We start from the raw sequence: 14,989 nt of genomic DNA on the forward strand, positions 1-14,989 counted from the left end.
TTCAGTACAAAAGGTCAAGTCTCTGACCACTAACTCTGAAGTCAGTGATGATCCTGACTCTGTAAGGACACACTGGAACAGAGTCATTGGCTGGATGACCTCTGAGGCTTTTAGACTGAAGAACATCTTTGAACAAGTCAGAAATGGCTACATCAGAGATGCTGAGGCAAGACTCTAGGAAAGACTTGCACGCGAAGCTGAAGCCAGAAGGTTAGAAGAAGAGAGATTAGCAAGAGAAGCTGAAGAAGAGGCTAGAAGGCTGGAAGAAGAAAGAGCAAGGGAAGCTGAAATCCTAAGGTTAAAGGAAGCTGAAGCTAAGGCTCTGGAGGATGCAGAAGCACAAGCTGCTGCTGAAGCTGAAGCGCAGGCTGCTGCTGAAGCACAGCAGACTCTGACTCTGGGGGAGTCCTCTTCTGTTATCCCTATGGTTCTTCAGACTCTGAAAGAACTTAAGCAAGATCAGAATGAACTCCGTGCCAGAATGGATAAGCAAGATACTGTCAACGACAACATTCAGAACATGCTGGCTATGTTGCTTCAGAGAATGCCTCCGCCTCCGAATCCTTAGGCACTTAGGATTTTGTTGCTTTGTTTTCTTTATTTTCTGATGTTTGCTTGTTCCTTTTTGCCTTTGTTGCTGTTTATCTGAATACAATGTTTTTCTCTTCAATTATTTATTTTTTGCTATGTCTTTTTGATTCTGACAAAAAGGGGGAGAAGTCATTAATTGCTCTGATGAAAATATTGTCTAAATACCTTAAGCATTCTGCAAACATATTTTTTCTTAAAAAATAAATTTATCTCACCTGGACTTAAGAAATTGCAGAAGGTATCAAGAAATCTCTTTACTTAGAAGCTCTGGTAAGAACTTCTGAACTCCCTAGCACTATCTCAGGGGGAGCTCTTGTCTATCTGATCTGATATTTTATATGTTTCATCTGCTAATTAAGATTGTTTTATCATCATCAAAAAGGGGGAGATTGTAAGAACAAAAATTGTTCTACAGCAGATTCCTTGATTTTGATGATAACAAAGGATGAAACCAAAAATGGCACCCTAACGAAAAGTTTCTAAGTGTGCAGGATTCTAAAGAAAGAAGGAAGAAATCTGATGATGTCATCAGATACAGAACCAGATCAGATACAAATTATCAGAAGATAAGAAGCATCTGAAGTAGAAACACGTTCAAGAAAGTCTAACTCTGAGCAAAACAGCAAAGTATCAGAAGCATCTGAACAAGAAGTAAAGCTCTAGATGTTCTGACTCTGATCAACGCTATCTCTAAACTCCAGAACTTATCAGCGCTATCTGAAGAATCCATCAGAATCCAAAAGAGATCAACATCAGAAGCAAGACTCCAAGACTCTCAGATACACGAAGACTCTGATCATAAAATTGCTAATTATGAAAGAGTAACGTTAAAGTCAAGTAAAGATTTGCAAATGGATTTCCTAATACAAAAAGAGTCGTTAATCTCCAATTTCAATAAAGAAGATACTATATATGGTAAGTAGTCATTTCAAGGAGAGAAAGTTATCCTGCAGAAGCTATTTATGTTATGGCGTAATTTCATCTTATTACTCATCAGTTTCAACTACTACCTCACTGATCTATATAAAGGACTGCAAATCAACATTCAGAATAGAACACATACAAGGAAAAATTATACTAAAACATCAACGCTCAAGAAAACACTCATGCTCTCTAAATCTTCACGAAGCTGTTGCTTATAACGTGAATCACTTTGTTCTTACTATTGTAATATTTGCTTTCTTAGAAGCACTTTAGATTACATAAATCTTTATCTATTGTTTGTTTATTTCCTCAAGTGACTCTGTGTAGTCTGTATACTTGAGAGGACTAAGAGATCTTTCTCTTAGACGTTGTTTGTAATCTTTCAAGATTAGTGGATTAAGTCCTTGTTGAAGGCGAAATCACCTTGGCCGGGTGGACTGGAGTAGCTTTGTGTTATAAGCGAACCAGTATAAAATCATTGTGTGGTTTTTATTTTGAAAAAGCGCTTATTTTCTAAACAATTCAAACCCCCCCTTTCTTGTTTTTCTCACCTTCATATTCTTCAGTAGAAATTATTTATAAAAAGGACTTAGTCTCACACTCTCGTTTTTATTGACTCTGACCATACTCCTAAACCAGAATGTTTCGCTCTCGCGGTCTCGTTTTGAATTTAAAAGTAATTTTTGAATATGAATAAAGTCTAATTAATCCTAAAGCGCTCTCGTTGTGTTTGTGATTAATGCCTAGTTTCAACTATCTGGTTAAAATCTCAAACTCTCGTTCTTGTTGACCGTAACCTTAGTTTGTTTTGTACTCTCGTACGAAAAACAGTTTGATTAAAATAAGAAACTAAAAACCGAAAAAATAAGTTTTATAAAAACTAACACCAATTATTTACGAATCCCGTCGTTTCGACGGTCTTTACACACCGATACCTAAGGATTTAGCCGGACATGGATCTGGTAACAAACATGGTATTTGGAAAATCAAACATACAATAAGGCATAAATAAATAAAATAGCAATCAAAATAAAACCTGGATTACGAATTGAGAACTGGAACTGAATCTTGATTCTTCAATTAAAATAATATCGGCAGGCTTTGGCAATGAGTAACCGTTACAATTGAATTCAAATGCGTAAAATAAATTTCAATAGTCCCGGATATGGAGAAACTATCACTTTTACAAAGTAAGAAAAACTGCCTAGAAAAACTAACCAAAAAGAATCTGACTAAAAATTAAGGGTACAATTGAAAAGAGAACCGACCCCCCATTAGTAAAAACTAACTTTTCCATACATACTCCCCACTCATCCTTAAAAGTGGCATTTCATTTCTCCTAGTGGAAAGTAGTTGGTTGAAAAAGTAAGAATCAAATGTGGAGAGGATTGTGGAGAAAATTGTGGAGAGAAACAAGGAAAGAAGACTGGGTTGGTGGCGGCTGCCATAACTCTAGTGTGGTCTTCATGGAGGGCGTCACCTTTTGTGGAATGGGCGCCACACACGTCCAAGATTTGTGGAGGGTGCCACATTGTGTGTGGTGGGTGCCATCACTTCCTAAGGCCATGTGGCGGGCGCCACCTTCTTCAAATGTGGTGGGTGCCACACATTTTTTCATTTTTGCTCCATTTTCTTCCCTTTTTCTTTCCTTTTTGCTATTTTCCCTTGTTCTTGCCTAGACATCTCTTATTCGATAAATACCTGAAATAAATATAAAATATGGCGTAATATTATGGAAAATCAAGTAAAAAGCAATGCATATTAAGTCAAATATACGATACGTTTTCGCGTTATCAAACTCCCCCATACTTAAACCTTTGTTTGTCCTCAAGAAAATGCCGCGTACATGAATAAAAAAGTTTTGTAAAATCTTTGCAGCATACAGTATCAAGACTCGTAAAAGACACAATTGCATTCGGATACTCATTCTAGTCTATAAACTTTACTTTGGTCGAAAATTGCATCAACAGGTACCAACTTCCACACTAAGGTATCGTTGGAACACATAGTCACAATAGCGCAACCATAAGTCTCCCTCCTATACAAACCAATCTAAATCATGTCGTCATGCCTAAGCCTACCTTACTAAACCTTCTTTTTATCCTTTTTCATTCTTGCGCAATCACATTAAGCCTGTTATCCTTTCACATTCATAGCAAGATAATTTGTTAGTGACTATGATCTCATCATTATTTCTTTCTTTATTTTTTGCACTTTGGCTTAAATAACAGTTAAAGATGGTTATATTGTTGGGCTAAATGACTGGGTGAGGATCACCTAACTTAGAGGGGACAACATTTTCCCTACATTTCGTCAATCTTTTTCTCTTTTAAGCCTGAGATCATACACTTATTTGCATCGATTTCTTGCATAGTGTGTGCTTAGGATGGTGCTGACTACTAGATAAACTACTTAAGGAATATTAAAGGATAGAATTTAAGGTTATGGCATGACAAGTACTCAAATCGATCTTATACTTGGGAGATTTAAGGTGTTAAAAGGATACCGATCTTGTAAAGTTTTTCCAAATCTCTACAATTCAATCTCAGTTTTATTTATAATTAAGAATTTTCAAAAGATGTACTGAATCTCTAAGTCTAGATTTTTGCAACAAAAAAAATTGGTGTGGCTTAAGCAAATGGGAGAATCAGTAAATAACAGAAACCACGCATAAAGACTCGACAACACATTGATATTTGACTCGACTGACACTTAACAAAAATAACAAAAGGAAATAACAATGACAATAATTTAAATCTACCTAGAAAGCGATAAATAAAAGCAGTAAAGCTTCCTCCCCCATACTTAAACCTTGCATTGTCCCCAATGAAATGACATAAGATAGGAAAGAAAGGTAGAACCTGGGTAGCCTGCTACTGGCGCCTTCTGCCACGTGTACGTGCACGTCCACCATTTCCTGGCTGGTGAGGTGACGTATAGTCTTGTAGATCTTCCACACGCACTGTCAATGTTGCCATTTCATCGATCAAGCCAGACATGTTCTGTTCGGTTCTGAAAGCGTAGTCGTGTTGATCATGCTGCATATGACAAAGTATTTGCGTCATTTCTGTTTGTTGAGCTTCCATGTTTTGGATTTATTGGTCGCGTTGAGCGTCTAATTCGCTACGCCGCAGCAGTTCAGCATATATCTCATTAAGAGTGGCTGGTGCCACATTTCTTCTTCTAGGTCTTTGGCTGGAGGATATACCTGCAACATTTTCAGATGACATGTGTGTGGTGTGTGGTGTGTGGGTCAGTAGTGGGAGCATCTTGCTCCGGAATGTGATCCTCAGCAGTGTCCCCGCCAGCAGCTACGTTCTTAGGAATGTGGGCGGGGACTTGGTTAGGCACCAAATCATTTGTATAACAATAATTATCCGGGTTACGCACATCTGTGCGATTTGGATTTGGGAGGATGAAATCTTGTAAGACATTATTTGCAATTATTAAAATGAATTTTCTGCCTGGCCTTCGTTTTATTAATTTCATGCTCTTTGCCATGTCTATGTCAATGGAATGATGCAGGAGCGGGGTTAGCCTGGAGAATTTTTCTTCGAGTCCTAGGACTCTAGCTATGCAGGTTATTAAACCTCCAAAAATAATCGGCCCTCGCTTCGCATTGACAATGACCTGGATGTGAGATATCATAAAAGGGACGGTATTCACCTTTTATGGCAAAAATGTGGCGAACAAATAAAAGAGTTCTTAATCGTTCACCTTGTTAGAATTTGCTCGGCCAAAAATGGTGGACGCCAATATTTGGCGGAAATATCGAATAGTCGGGTTGTGAATTAAAATGGCTTTGTTTCCCTCAAAACTATGGGTTACTGTACCGGTTATTACCCTTCAAAATGGTTGGAAGGCGCGTTGCCAACCCTCAGTATCTGGGACCTCGCTTACTACGCCATCCCCATGGGGGAAATGTAGCAGGTCCGCTAGTTGGGAAAATCTAAGGGCATATTCAACGTTGAATAAACGAAACTGGATAGTCCCACTTGAGTAGTTTATGTTGGGTGTGGGACTAAAAATTAGAGAGCTTAGGAATTCTAGTGTTAATTGAGCATAGACAGGGTCCTTAAGAGATAGAAAATAATTTAAATTTAAAGTGTCTAGCATATAGTTAACACTATCTAGAATTCCTAAGGCAAATAAACAGGGTTCATCGGCGTACCTTATTGATTCGATCTTTCTTGCGCTTAGAGACGTGTACTTCTCTTCTTGTAGTTTGCCTGGCTCACCGTTTCTGAACACTATTTTGTATTCCCTTATCTGTGCTATGATGAATTTCACACTGCTTGTGTAATGTGGTAAGAATATAGCAAGAGAGGAGAATTATGCTTATGAGAGGTGTGGTTTGTTGAGGTTATGTTGGTGGTTTATTTAGAGGTGATGGTGGTTGGAAATTTATTGATGAAATAAATTGCATTTACGATATTCAATGCCTTGGTCAAAGAATTTTGAAAATGGTCGAAAAGGCTTTAAGGCATTATCAAGCATGCAAGGGACAAAATCATTAAGTGATTTAATGTGACAATAATACAGCAGCGTGCGCGTGAAGGCTTGTGTAGTGGCTGGCGCCACTTTTAATGTTCGTGGCGGGCGCCACTAGGAGATTGTGGCGGGTGACACAACCCTCACATGGGCGTCATAGCTGTGTGTGGCAGGCGCCACATGCAGTGTGGTCTTCCCCATGTGTGTGCCTTTATAGTTGCTTTGACCATAATTTTCAATTGAATTTTAGTTTACCGCAATGGAATAATGGTTTAATAACTTGTTAGGAGAGAACCAACATAATATATAGGTAGGAATAATAAACATGATTATAGTTAAATGAAATTAAATTGCAAAATTGACGAATAAAAGAATGGAGTAGACGAGAAAAGATGATATAATTTGTCTACTGGAATAAAAAGAAATGAAGTAGTTAAATAAATTCCCAATGTGTAAAAACAAATAACAATAAAGCTCCAAACAAGAAAATAAAATAAAAGTCAGTAAATCGGTAATACTCCAATAAATTAGCCATTACGGCGACTGCAGGTAGGAGGAGCGAACAAGTAGAAATGCTGGTAAATATGATTCAGGTTCTCTGTCACTACATCCATAAAGTCGTGGAATTCCACGCGCAGGGTGCTCCGCTCGCCTCTCAGATTGGCGGCGTCTGTCTGAACAGCTTCGATGGCAGCAACATGATTGGTGAGAGGTACAACAGGTATAACTGGGGCGTGTGATTCAGCGTTAGATAGATAATTGTCATAGTGGTCATAGATTTGGGGTGTCTCTAGAGGAGAAGGTGGTGCATTTGGTGGTCCATCCAAATCATAGAGCCAGTTGTTCCTATCATGTACACTCGTCCTAGGGTCTGGCAGGGTAAATAGGTGTACTACTTTGCTGCTAATTATAAATTCAAACACATCCGCACCTAGGTTCCTAATGATCCCGGTGTTGACACAAAATCGGTTTTTCATAGGTCGCATAACCCTGACGAGTGGGTATTTCAGTCCCATGGCATTTCCTATCATGGTCACTAAGCCTCCCACTGAGATTGGTCCATGGTCTTTCTGTGCTATACGGTATATATTAGCTATTATGAAGGTAACGACGTTAACAGGTCGGGCTTGTGATGAACAATACATTATAAAGAGTTCGTCTTTGGACACAAAGGTTATGTTTTATTCCTTTCCAAATAAGGTGTGAGCTAGAATCTTATGAAAGTAACGAATGGCAGGGTTATAGATGTTCTTTGAATGCATAAGGCCTGTCTCGGGATGGTCGTTTCCTGTGATGTTACCCCAAAAGAGATTTGATTGATGGTCTACAAGTCTGTCTTCCTGGGTAATGGTAAAGGTATCAGGACCATTAAGGCATCCTAGGAGTTTAGCCATTTCTCTATGGGTGTAGCGGTAGTCATTATCAAACAACCTAAAAGTGATTAGGCCTTTGTTAAATCCCATAACATGGTTTGGCAGGTACACTGGGGAGCTTAGGAATTCTAAAGTCAACCTACTGTAGGAAATAAATTTTCTTTTGATAGCAAAGGTGTCCCAGCCTAGTTGGTTAATTAGGAACATAACACTGTCTCTTATACCTAATTTGGTCATGGTGCGTCCATCTAGGTATAAGGTTAGTGTCATTTCTCTCTGAGCTAGAGCCTCAAAACGTCTCCTTTGAGCTCTGCCTCTGAAGACTATATTCATGTAATCTACTTGTTGCATTGTGATAGTCAGTAGCTAGATAAAATCAAGTAGATAACAACATTAAGTTAGTAATGGTTAATAAAGAAAAATACCGATTGACTTTATGAAAGGGAAGAAAGAAAAAAATGGATAGATAAAAAAATGACATTAATAAAATAGGAAATATTTGATATGTTTTACGTCGATAGCGCGACGAATCAGGAGTGTAAGTACTCATGGTGGTTATTTCGAGGATGAATCCTCAGTCAAACTTTTCATTATCCTCGATTTCCATGGCCACTTATCAATCCATCTCTTATATCCGTCACCTTTTCTTCTTTTTCTTCTGCGAGGTAGTTTATCCTTCTGAATTTGTGGTGGTGGTTCTGGCTCTATCCTGAGAGCTAGCTTTTCCGGTTTAGGTTCAATTTTTGCATCCACCACCTCAAAGTTTGGTTTGACCCTTTTAATACTAATGAGTTCCCTAGTTTCATGGTCTTCTAATTTTCTCTTCTTGTTCAGGGTCTCAAATAAAGGTGCACTGGTGTGGATATTTTTCGATAGCTCTTCATATCTTTCGGATTTGGGGTTTACCTTAACTTCCACAAACCTTCGCGGGAAAGGAATTGGTGATTGATAATGAGGAGGAACAACACATAGTTCTTCATTCTCTACCTCTTTGACAACCTCCCTCTCGGGTGGTGTCGGTGGTTCTTTCTCAATCTCTACTCTTTTCTCACCTGAACCCTCCTCATTATCACTCTCTCCTTAGGATTTTCGATAGATCTTTCACTTTTGATTGTTACAACATCCACATGTTTCTCCGGGAATGGTCCTAGAGGTGTCTGCGTAAGTAGAGAGATTTGAGTCTCCAATGCCTCGTTGTGAGTGACGAGGGACTCGACCACAGTGTTCAGTTGCATAAGGGTTTCATTGGTATAGAGACTTTGTTTTCTAAATTCTTCATTCTGAAGCGTTTGTGTAGCCATAAAGCGTTCCATCATAAATTCTATCCTAGAGTGAGTTTGAGTATCAACGAAATCCTCCATTAATATTTCCAGGTTGGATTTATAGGATTCCTCAAAATACTGGGAGTGATAATCGTAGAGAAAATTTGGGTGATACATAGTAATAGAGAAAAGAGTGCCTTAGTCTATACTAGGCAACACTGGAGTTACGATATCGACTAAATTAGTCCTCGACAACGGCGCCAAAAACTTGATTGCGACTTAGTAAGTCTATGGGAATCGTGACTGCAAGTGCACAATCCTATCGCGTAGTTTTAAAGATTATCGAACCCACAAGAACTAATAATCGAATGTATCGTTATCTAATGTTACTATGTAAATCTAAGGCTGATGATCATTCTAAGATTGGAGGGATGAAGAGAAATAACTATAACGTAAATAGAAGATTAATAAAGATATATGATAAAGGGATATCAGTATGTAACACATCAAACTTCGGGAATTCGATAGATAGTTGATGTAATCTTATTGGTCAAAATATTCTTCAGTAAAAATTATTTATAGAAAGGACTTAGTCTCACACTCCCGTTTTTATTGACTCTGACCATACTCCTAAACCAGAATGCTTGGCTCTCGCGGTCTCATTTTGAATTTAAAAGTAATTTTTGAATATGAATAAAGTCTAATTAATCATAAAGCCTCACGTTGTGTTTAGGATTAATGCCGAGTTTCAGCTATCTGGTTAAAATCTCAAACTCTCGTTCTTGTTGATCGTAACCTTAGTTTGTTTTGTACTCTCGTACGAAAAACAGTTTGATTAAAATAAGAAACTAAAAACCGGAAAATCAAGTTTTATAAAAACTAACACCAATTATTTACGAATCTCGTTGTTTCGACGGTCTTTACATACTGATACCTAAGGGTTTAGCCGGACATGGATCTGGTAACAGACATGGTATTTGGAAAATCAAACATCCAATAAGGCATAAATAAATAAAATAGCAATCGACGTAAAACCTGGATTACGAATTGAGAACTGGAACTGAATCTTGATTCTTCAATTAAAATAATATCGGCAGACTTTGGCAATGAGTAACTGTTACAATTGAATTCAAATGCATAAAATAAATTGCAATAGTCCCCGATGTGGAGAAACTATCACTTTTACAAAGTAAGAAAAACTGCCTAGAAAAACTAACCGAAAAGAATCTGATTAAAAATTAAGCGTACAATTGAAAAGAGAACCGACCCCCCATTAGTAAAAACTAACATTTCCATATATACTCCCCACTCTTCTTAAAAGTAACATTCCATTTCTCCTAGTGGGAAGTAGTTGGTTTAAAAAGTAAGAATCAAACATAGAGAGGATTGTGGAGAAAATTATGGAGAGAAACAAGGAAGGAAGATTAGGTTGGTGGCGGCTGCCACAACTCTAGTGTGGTCTTCGTGGCGGGTGCCACCTTTTGCGGAATGGGCGCCACACACGTCCAAGCTTTGTGGCGGGCGCCACATTGTGTGTGGTGGGCGCCACCACTTCGTAAGGCCATGTGGCGGGCGCCACCTTCTTCAAATATTGTGGGTTCCACACATTTCTTCATTTTTGCTCCATTTTCTTCCCTTTTTCTTTCCTTTTTGCTATTTTCCCTTTTTCTTTCATAGACATCTCTTATTCGATAAATACCTGAAATAAACATAAAATACGGCGTAATATTATGGAAAATCAAGTAAAAAGCAATGCATATTAATTCAAATATACGATACGTTTTCGCATTATCAGTAAGTGACCAAAATAACCCCAAATTACTTGATTAACCCTATTAAATTTTTTTTAACTAAATTAAAATGAAAAAATGAAAAAACACTCAAAATTAAATTGGGACCGTAATTTTTGAATAACGTTTCTTTCTTCTATGTTTTGTACCCTCAAAAACCCATTTTTGGTGTTCGAATGTTTAACCTCACCATTGTTAATATATGTTTGTGCAACATCACCATCCTTCGTCTTTGAATGTTCAATCTCACCATCTTTTGAATTTAAATCTTTACTCACCACCGTTTGTCTGCGTTGTGCTGACACTGTGTTTTTGCTGACACTAAGTTTACATTTCTCCTGACATTGGGATATGTTTCATCTTTTATCGCAACAAGGACAAGCTTTGACATCAAAAATGTATGATTTGTATAATCTTGTTTACTTATCAGTGGTCCTAATGCCACATGCGTTAGAATGTAAAGTTTTTATGTTCCAATTATCCCAATTATTTAATGCTCAGGGTCAATCAAAATTAGGTTTCCAAATTTTGGTTTTCACCGTGTGGGTAAATTGAGTTTTGTTTCATTAAACTGTTAATTTTAATCTTGTAACCCTTGTTTAACCCTTAGTTATATCTGTAGTTGCAGACATGAGCCTATTCAGTGTGATATTTCATCATGGGAGTTACTTTATTTGTGATAAGCACATGTTTAACAAGGGAGGGAATGAAACCATTGTAGAAGGGAAAGACTCTCATAAGTGGAGTTTTTAGGTTGTTAGCTTAATTGAGAAGTGGGGTTATGATGAATTTAGGCGTTGCAGAAAAATTATAGTACTTTAATGAAGGGTTTCTTGAATTCATCACTGATGTACAAGTTAAGGAGATTTCCAAACACAACCTTGATAAGTATGTTGATGGTCATATATTGGTTGAAAATGATGTTAAATATGTGTTAATCAAGGTCTTAAGTCCTAATGTTGAACAAATCAATGAAGGTAGTGATCATGTTAGTAGTGATGATGATATTACAAGCATTACGTTTGATGATAGTGAGAAGAAAGAACTTGTGAAAGAAATGAAGGATTTGTGAAAGTTGAATTGGAAAGACCAAATCATGGTACTAGGGTTGAGGTAAATGGAAAGTAACTAAGATTTAAGGTAAAAGGAAACAAAAATCAAAGAAGATAAAATCCCCATCCGAGATGAACATGCTTGTTCCAACCATAGATATAGGTTCTAGTTCAAAGAGGAATTCCAATAATGTTGAAACTCAAGATGCGGATTATGAAAGTGAAGAATTGGAAAGCTAGGATTGATGATAGTGGCAATGAAAAACTTCCTAATTATAAGAAGTTTAGAAGATATTTGATGAACAAGTATAAGAAGTTTAAGTGAATTCAAAAATGCTATTAGGGAGTGGTATGTTCTAAATGAAAGAGAGATAAAATTTATTAAAAATTAAAGTTATAGGGTTAGAGTAGAGTGCAGGGGTAATAGTGGTTTTGTGGTATTGTGTGGTAAAGTGGGCGACAGACACACCTACCAATTAAAGAAATGGGTGGGGACACACACATGTGTTAGGATTTTAAATAATAAAGCTATCAATGCCAGGTGGGTGTCCAAGCTAGTGGTGGAGAAAAGGAAGTCAATGGGTAAGGTTAAAGTGCATGAGATAATGTATGTGCTAAGGATGAAGTACTTTGTGGGTATCACCAAAGGAAAGGCATTGAGAGGTAGGAACATGGCTGATAAAATTATTTAAGGAGATGCATAAAAATAATATACCATGTTGTGGAGATATGCAATAGAATTAAAGAAGCGAGGTGTTGGAAATACTATGAAAATTAACATTGAGAGACCATTTCCAACTATTCCACAAATATTGGGAAAATTATATTTTTGCTTTTATGTTTGTAAGAAAGGTTTTACTAAAGGATGTAGATTTTTTTTATTGGAGTAGATGGTTTCCACCAAATTAAAGTATGGTTTCATTTGTTACATTTACTTTGATTAACTGTATTTTCATGAAAATTCCAGGGCTTTGTGAGTGTATTTGAATAACAAAATCAAGCATAGGATATGTCTATGAAATTTGTATGTTAGTTTTAAGAAGTTTGGTGGTGGAGCTGTAATAAGGACCTTTTGATGGGAGCTGAAAAAAGATACTTATTTTTAAGATTGGAAGAAAAAGATGAATGGTCTAAAGTAACTAGACAAAAAAACATAGGATTGGGTGATGGGAGTCCCTACAAAGCTATGGTGTAAGCATCCTTTTAGATTTTACCAAAGTGTGATGCCTTGACGAACTACCTTAGTAAGTCTTTTAATAGTATAATTACAAGTTAGGGATAAACCAATCCTCACAATGTGTGAGTGGATTAGAAACTATTTGATGAATTATTTTGTTAAAAATTTGTTTAGGCTTGATAAATGGAAACACCAGGTCATGCCCATACCTAAGACACGACTAGATAAGAAGGTTCAGTTGAGTGGTCAGTGGCTGCCAACATGGAGTACGAGTGACATTTGGAAAGTTGACCATCCCTATAATGGACTTCAATTTATAGTGGAGCTTGGGAAAGAAACTTGTTCATGTTTCTTTTATGACCTAGTAGAGATACCTTGTAAACATGTTTTGTCTGCTATGCATTATTAAAATTTGAATTTAGAATTATTTGTTGATTCTCGTTATATGAGGGAGGCTTATAAAAGTGTTATGAAAACAATGTAAGTCTCATTAATGGTATAAACATGTGGCTAACTGTTGATGTTGAAGATAGGTTACCATCACAATATAAGAAGGGTCCATGTAGGCCTAAGAAATTGATGTTTAGGGAGCATGATGAATCAGGGTCAAGGATGAGGAGACATGGTCTGACATATAGGTACACCAAATAAGACAAAGTTGGCCATAATTCAAGGAAATGTCAAAGCAATGAATAAGACCCTAATGCATTGAAACAAAAGGTAACTTTTCAAATTTGTTTAGTGGCATTCTCATTTATTATGATTGAATTGCAAACTGACTAATATATATATAATTTGTTGCAATTTGACTGTGTAGAAGAAAACCAAAATGAGGGGGTGTTAGAAAAACTTATTACTAAAGGTGTATCATCAAATATAGGTACTAAAGAAATTTGGAATGATCCAGAAATAAATGCAATGATTGAAGAAATAATGGCTCTTTTGAAGATCAACCTTGGATCCACATTCTCAAGTTTGTAATCCTAGGCTTGTTGTTTATCAAGGAATTCCCAAGCCAAATTCTCAAAGTAAGGTGAAGAAGAAACCACTTGAGAGAAGAAAAAACTTGAGAAGAAGAAACAACATGAGAAGAAGAAACATCAAGCACTTAAGAGGAGTAGTTATAGATTGAAAACTATTTGGAGGTCTAAAAACAATGTTGGCCCAGGATCAAGTGCAGTTGCAGCATTGGAAATTGATAGTGCACCTGATGAATCTCATGGTCCTACCCATGAAGATTATAAACTATGGACTTGAGCGCAAAATGAATTCATGGGATGAAATTTATACGCAATTGTCTTAGTAATTTCTAGTTTACTCTTTTGTAATGTAATGCTTATTTTGAAACTGTTTGTCATGCATATTATGTGCTCATTTTGAAACATCTTTGTTATGCACAATATGTGCTCATTTTGGAACATCTTTGTAAAGTATAATATATGCTCATTTTGGATCAATATATAATGCATACCTCATCTTTGTAATTCTTAATTTACTGTTATCAATTTACAAGTTACAACTATGGAACATACCTGTTGTGGAAACATCCTACTAAGGAAAAAACATGTTATGCTCATTAGTTTACTGTTGTGGAACATGCCTGCTATGGAACACACATGATCGAACATAATGCCATAATATTGGTTTTCCTTTCCTGTGTTTATTTTAATGTCATGGAATCTATCTTGTATGTCAAAATTATGTCCAACTTAAAATACTACACAGTTTTACAGCATTAGTGTCAAATTTATGTCCAACTTTTGTTACATACATGCTATTTGAAACAGATAACCAAACTGCAATAATTTTGAACCAAAGCAAGTTTCAACCAGAAAAACATAATGCCACAATCTTGGTTTTCATTCATTAAAGGATCAAATTACAGTACACATAAAAAAATTGTGTTACATCAACTTACATTATTACATCAATTTCTATTACATGCTCCTAAAACTAGAAAAAATAAGCCCAAAAATAAATAACTACTACTATGAGAAACTTCATCTTCTTCCTTATGCTCTCAACATTTTTCTTCACCTCTTCCATATATTTTGAATACAACTGAGTTCAAAACTCTTTTCCTAAGTCTTTACCAAAATCCTTCCCAAATTTCCTCAAATACTCTATCATCCTATCACACCCATTACATCCATCATCATTTTTTGTAGTTGATTCTCTTTCATCTACACCGAGAAAATCGATTTGTTAAAACAAATGAGCCATAGTTGTTATTAAAACTGTTAACAATCCTCCTTTATAGTATATATTTCCTCCGGTCTTATATATAATAAATTTTAAAAGGAAATATACCCTTTAAAAAACATAAAAA

At 36.4% G+C, this 14,989-nt stretch overlaps 1 long non-coding RNA gene across 2 annotated transcripts; it reads left to right on the forward strand.

Moving 5' to 3' along the window:
• The first annotated feature begins 10,551 nt into the window (after positions 1-10,551).
• LOC127073427 (uncharacterized) lies at positions 10,552-13,954 on the forward strand. Of its 2 annotated transcripts, XR_007785756.1 has the most exons (3): positions 10,552-10,829; positions 11,054-13,380; positions 13,541-13,954. It is a non-coding gene; the product is annotated as an uncharacterized LOC127073427 (long non-coding RNA). The 2 variants fall into 2 exon arrangements; XR_007785751.1 differs by having other exon boundaries at positions 10,552-13,380.
• Positions 13,955-14,989: the final 1,035 nt, after the last annotated feature.

This window comes from Lathyrus oleraceus, chromosome 1, assembly GCF_024323335.1.
Source record: "Lathyrus oleraceus cultivar Zhongwan6 chromosome 1, CAAS_Psat_ZW6_1.0, whole genome shotgun sequence".
Lineage (NCBI taxonomy): Eukaryota > Viridiplantae > Streptophyta > Magnoliopsida > Fabales > Fabaceae > Lathyrus > Lathyrus oleraceus.